The sequence below is a fragment of the Nicotiana attenuata genome, unplaced genomic scaffold, assembly GCF_001879085.1.
Source record: "Nicotiana attenuata strain UT unplaced genomic scaffold, NIATTr2, whole genome shotgun sequence".
NCBI lineage: Eukaryota > Viridiplantae > Streptophyta > Magnoliopsida > Solanales > Solanaceae > Nicotiana > Nicotiana attenuata.
This window is the reverse complement of record NW_017670791.1, coordinates 252,959-259,851: the sequence shown is the minus strand read 5'-3', so window position 1 is coordinate 259,851 and position 6,893 is coordinate 252,959.

Sequence of the window (6,893 nt, the reverse complement as noted above, 5' to 3'; positions counted from 1 at the left end):
CTTGGTGTATTGTCTTGTGACCAAACTCAAAGTCAAGTTATACTCCTGGGTCATTAACTTGATGATTGAAAGTGCAGAAGATCCCACTAGTCTACCATATGGTATGGCCATCACCCACATTCTGGAAGCTCACCAAATTTCCCTGTCTGCTTATCCCTTTATCACTGTTTCTAAATCTTACAATTCCAGAGCCTTTGCAAGTATGGGATATGTGAGTATGAAAGGCTCATGGGTTAAGAAGCACGAAGATGAAGTAAAACATGCTCCAATAGATCCCAAATCCAAACTTTCTGCCTCTCATCCTATCCTAGTGATCCTGATCTTGCTGAGAAGCTTCGTGCCTTTGACATTCAACTCTCTGAAATTAAAGATCTCCTCACAACCACTCAGTCAACTATTGATTACATTCATGCCATTTCCAAAGAAACATGGTCTGATGTGTCCAAGATAAGAGTTGCAGTTCTCAGAGTAAGGGAGACCGCTGTCAAGGCTTTCAAGGAGGTTCATGACAGGTTTGATGGAATGAGCATCTCAACCAATGCCAGCTTCGAACAACTGAAGGAGGCCATCTGCAATACTCTTACCTATTTTCTGCGTCGTTAATGTGGTTGCTTAAGACAATATTATTTTTTGTGTGCTACTTTTGTACTGTTAAAATAGTCATTGGATAATTTCTGTTTTTGTTCTGTTCTGGTTGTTTTTTGGACTATAACTCTGCTGCATAATGCTATATCCCTAGTTTTCAGTTCGTGGTTTTCTCAGTCTATTCCCTCTTTGCTGATGCCAAAAAGGGGGAGAAGGATATAATTTACACAGGTATACAAAGTACAGTATGCAATATATGCATACCAAGCTAGTCGACTAAAGGGTAAGTGTACGCTAACATCCTCTGCAGCAGGAGTCAACTGCATACATTGAGGGGGAGCTCTGGCAGGAGTCAAGTGACCATGGACCAGTCAACTGCAGACATTGAGGGGGAGTAAAACATAGAGAAGTCAACTGTTGTTTATACATATATATTATTTTGTCATCATCAAAAAGGGGGAGATTGTTAGATCGGATTTTAATGATGCAAATAATATATCTATGAAGGAACTCATGGATAGCAATTCAAAGATTGAAGGAATCAATTAGAGAAGATCAACGAGTAACTACGCGATGGAAGCAATCAATCAGGGAAGCAATCCGAGATTAACAAAGATCATGAAATCAATGGACAGCTTCAATATGAAAGGAATCAATAAAAGCAATCCGAGATTTGAGTAATCAATCAAAGCTAAGACGGAATCAATCAAGCCTAATCTTAAGGAATCAATCAAATCGCGTGTATCCAAATCTGGAAGGTGCAAGATCTTGGGAAGCATATATGGAACATCAATCAAGGATCACGTAATTACAGCCGTTGCTGTATGACCGTATTCTTGGAAAGAATCAATTTCTTTCCAAGGATTAAATCTCTTGGGTTGGCAAACCTCTCCAGAAACCAAGCCTCTCTCAAAGTATTTAAACTTGTATTTGTACCCCAGAATGACATACTTTGATCTAATCAAATACCCTCTCTTATTTCTACTACAAACAAACATTGTAGCTCTACTAGATCTGCTGTGTAACAAGTTAGAGAAGAAAGGGAGAACAACACTGGTGAGGCATTGTATCAAAAGAAACGAGTGAAATAGGAACTAAGCGATCGGTGTAGATCACACCATTCTCTGTACTCTTGAAGAAACTCATTCACTGAAAAAGAACTCCCTTGCAACCCAAGGGGACTAGACTAGGATTCATATTGAATCCGAACTAGTATAAAAACTATGGTGTCTTTAATTCCTGCATTTTAAATTCTGTCTTTACAAGTTTCAAGTTCTTACATCTAGTTGACTAATCGTAAAACTAGTCAACTACTAGCTATTAAGTTTAAAAATAAACAATTCACCCCCCCCCCCTCCCTCTTGTACTATCATGCTTATCAGCAACTTCAAGTCAGCTAATCCAAACATGCTCTAAGTTATCAAATGGTAATCAAATCTTGCAAGATTCATGTATTGAACAAATCTGGTAAGATTCATGTATTAAGTTATCAAATGGGTAATCAAATCTTGCAACATAAAACCAGCAAACTACCATGTTCAGTATTTAAAAGGGAAGCTTTATTGATCATTCTTTGGTTGAGAATTATTAATTTTTGTGGTGAAAGGGAATATTATTACTAATGTTAGAGTCTTAGAGATGTATTATATCAATACTAGTGCCGCCTGTAAATTTGTGCTTAAAGGCAGATGTGCTCAAACTTGTTTCCTCATTAGTCTAATAGTTTTTAATGTAAAGCCGTGATGGGTTTCGGTTAGCGCACTTGTATTGGGAAAATAAATATTACACGTGGATTTATATATGTGGCTGATATGATAAGACACGTGGATCACTAAGAAAGCGACAGCTGGAGAGATGCATTAAAAAAGGCACGAGTCGTAACTGGTACGAGTAAATCACCGACGAGATAAAAGGGGTATGGTTGCTCGAGTGTGAATTGCTATGTGAAGAGACACTGGCATAATGAATCAAGAGAGAAAAGGAGGAAGATTCATGAATTGTCAATTAATGTGCATGAATGATCATAGACGTTACAGAATCTTCCTGAACAATTACGATTGCCAATTATAACGTCTCATTAATATCATTAATGTACGTAATAATTTAGTCATAAAAGGGGAGAAATGTTGTACTTATAGATTCCTATATAAGGGAAGGAAATTTCACTTGTAAGGACACGTTCTGATTATTATTGGAATATACTTATTTACTTTGCTTCAAACGATTGCTTTACCATTTTTTTTATTCATATATCATTGCTAAGATATTCTTTTATTTGATTATCAGTAGCCCGAGTACTTCTAAAATAAGCTTTGACCGAAATTCCTATTTTCTGGTTAAACAAATTGGTTCCGTTACCGGGAATCTGATAATCTTTTACTTTCCAAATCAATCCTGCTACCAAAAATCATGTCGACCGCCAATGACATTAACCAACAAAACCTACAAAACCAAGAAAATCAGCAACATTAGTTGAATCAGCAAAATCAACAAGGTGGTGGAACTCCGGCCCCCTCACCGCAAAACTCTCCTCGACAATCTCGAGAGGGGACTCCTGATAGATCTGAATCGAATATGAATGACCACCATGAGGACGATCAAGCTATTGATGCATCGTTAAAGCGATTAATTGCTCAACAGGTCAGTAATGCCCTTCAAGCTTTTGTCAACAGGTTGCCGACTGTGCCACCAACTCCACCTCCAAACAACACCGCAGCCATAAAAAATCCCCGATCGGGACTCGTTAACTCAGACGGCGGAGGAACTCCCAGTGAATCTCGTGATGGAGGGTCAGGTAACTCAGTTAATTCTGATTTACAAAGTTTAGTACTAACTCTGCAGAAACAACTGAAGGAGCAGAGCGATCGCATAGAGCAGATACCTGGTGTACCGCCAGTAATCAGGGGAATAGATATGGAGAAATACTCTCAACAACCTTGGAAGCCAAGTGTCGCTCCTCTGCCAATTCCACCCGATATCCCGAAGTATGATGGAACAACTGACCCACGGGACCACGTAACTGCATTTACAACTGGCGTAAAAGGCAACGACTTGACCGAGCAAGAAATTGAATCTGTATTGGTCAAAAAAATTCGGAGAAACACTCACAAAGGGGGCACTGACATGGTATTCTCTTTTACCTGAAAATTCTATTGATTCTTTTGCTGAGCTTGCAGATTCATTTATAAAAGCGCACTCGGGAGCTCAAAAAGTTGAAAAAATAATGGAGGACATCTTCAAAATAAAATAAGGAGATATGGAGCTGCTTAGGAAATTCGTAGATAGATTCCATCGTGAAAGGATAATGTTGCCTCGTGTACCCGATAACTGGGCGGCTATGGCTTTTGCCAGTAATCTGAATGAAAAAAGCTCGGAAGCCACAAGGAGACTCAAAGAAAGCTTACGAGAATTTCCTGCAACAACTTGGAATGATGTTTACAATAGATACAGCACAAAGCTGCGGATAGAAGAAGATACCATTACTCAATCTCAAAAAGATGAAAAAGTAAGCTCAAGGCGGGCGGAAACTGGAAGAAGGTCCAGTAAAACCAAGTAAGAACCTTATATGGGACCAGTAGGAAGGGATTCACGTTCAAAACAGCAAAATCCAAGGTATAACCCTAGATCAAGGGACAGAGAATCAGGGTCGTCGTCAAGGTACGGAAAGGATCGAAACACACGAGACACCCGGGATGACGACAGAGGTTCGAAAGCAAAAATTGGTGGTTATAGTGTTAATGTTAGAACATATGAATTGGTGGCTGTTTTAAGAAGTATGGGAGATAAATTACGATGGCCAAAAAAAATGAGATCGAACCCAAACAGGAGAAATCCCGATTTTTGGTGCGAGTTTCACAACGATCACGGTCACAAAATGGCAGGTTGCAGATTGCTACAAGGTGAAGTAGAGTATCTATTAAAACAAGGTTACTTAACTGAATTATTTAGTGAAAAGGGAAAGCAAGCATATATGAAGAATAGGCAAGAACTGCCGAAACCTCCATCACCAAAAAGAATAGTTAATGTCATAAGTGGAGGGGAGGAGATCAATGGCGTAACATATACGGCAGGAAAGAATGTGTCAAAAATCACGGTCACTCACGGGAAGTGAGTTCATCAAGTTTTGGAAGAAGATAGTATAACATTTGATGATGCTGATGCAGATGGCGTGCTGACCCCACACAATGATGCACTGGTAATATCTTTACTTGTACATGATACTAATGTAAAATGAGTTTTGATTGATCCAGGTAGTTCCGTAAATATCATTCTGTTGAGAGTGGTAAACAAGATGCAAGCCACTGATAAATTGGTACCTAAAGCTCGGACCTTGTCTGGTTTTGGCAACTCGAGCGTTGTGACAAAAGGGGATATGATACTCACCACATTCACAGAAGGAGTAATCAAAGATACCAAGTTTCAAGTAGTAGAAATGGATATAGCGTACAATATGATTCTCGGCAGACCATGGATTCACGAAATGGATGTTGTTCCATCTACCCTACACCAAGTAATCAAGTTTCCTTCACAATGGGGAATATGACAGATCTGTGGTGATCAACAGGCTTCTCGAAGCATTAATTCAGTGGTAGACTCAAGTGCAAAAAGCGAAGAAAAATAGCAATTACAGAATTCAGTTGAGGATTTAGCAACACAAACCTCAACTGGAGACGGACAGACAGATGTGGACTCAAGACCCGATACTATTCAAGAACCAGAAGAAAATGAAAACATCAAAACAACAATCGAGGAACTGGAAGCTGTAGTACTNGCCAGATAGTTGCTCAAGGATATCACAACAAGAGGAGTCGACATGATGAAAGCTTTGCCCAGTAGCTCGACTGGAATCTATACGCATTCTGTTGGCATATGCATCTTTTAAAGGATTCAAGTTATTTCAGATGGATGTTAAAAGTGCCTTCTTAAATGGCTTCATTGAAGAGGAAGTATATGTGAAGCAACCCCCTGGGTTTGTAGACTTAGAGTTTCCATATTATGTGTATAAGCTAACTAAAGCACTGTACGGGCTGAAGCAAGCTCCACGAGCATGGTACGAAAGATTAAGCTCTTTTCTTATTGATCATGGGTTTACAAGAGGTAAGGTAGATACTACTCTGTTTATCAGAAGGTAATCTCATTATTCAGATTTATGTTGATGATATTATATTTGGTAGTACTAATCCTCTATGTGCAAGGAATTTTCAAATCTTATGCAAAGTGAGTTCGAAATGAGTATGATGGGAGAACTGACATTCTTTCTTGGACTTCAAATTCAATAATCTGAAGAAGGAACATTCATATGTCAGACTAAATACACAAAGGAGCTGACCCAAAAATTCGGCATGAGCAGTGCCAAAGCTATTGGCACACCAATGAGTCCTTCAACAAGTCTCGACAAAGATGAACAGGGAAAATCTGTTGATGAAACTAAGTATCGTGGAATGATTGGTTCTCTTCTATATTTAACTGCTAGTCGTTGGAAGCTGGAGTGATGAAGACAGTTTAGAACACGAAGAAGTAGCAAATCTTTGCTTCATGACAATTCTGGAAAACGATATGAACAAACTTTCAGGATGCTGGACAGACGAGGATATTTCAGACGATGAGTGCAAAGATAACAATGAAAACTGCTTCATGGCTCGAGGTGAAACAAGCGAGGTAAGGTCTTATAATTGTGAAAGATGTAATGAATTGCAGGATATTCTTGATCTCACTTTGAAAGAGTCTCAAAAAATGATGGATGAACTAAAGAGACTCAACAAAGAAGTAAAAGACTGGAAACTCAAACATGAAGTATGTGAAATCGAAAAAGAAGTACTTTAAGAAGAGCTTGAGGAATTGCAAATGCAACTCAATGGCATGCGCAAATCCACCAGTCACAGTTCTATCAGGTCAAACCAGACGACTTACAAGTCAACTGGAAAAGGACAAGCCAGAACTGAGTCCACTAGTACTAACACAACTGAAAGACCCAAAAATGGGTCAGGAATTACATGTCACTACTGCAATAAAAGTGGATATAAATATTCTTATTGTCGTTTTCGTAACTCTAATATTTCAGGATGGATCTGGAAACCCAAAAATGATCTTGAACCTAGTAACACTAACCAACCAGGACCCAAGCAAGCTTGGGTACCTAAAAGAAAGTGATCACTATGTTTTGCAGGAACACCACCGAAGAAATTGTAAAAGAAAATGGTACTTAGANAGAGGACCAAGGTAAACAATCTCCAATTTACTATGTTAGCAAGTCTTTATTGGATTCTGAAACTCGATATCCTCATTTAGAAAAACTTGCACTTTTAACT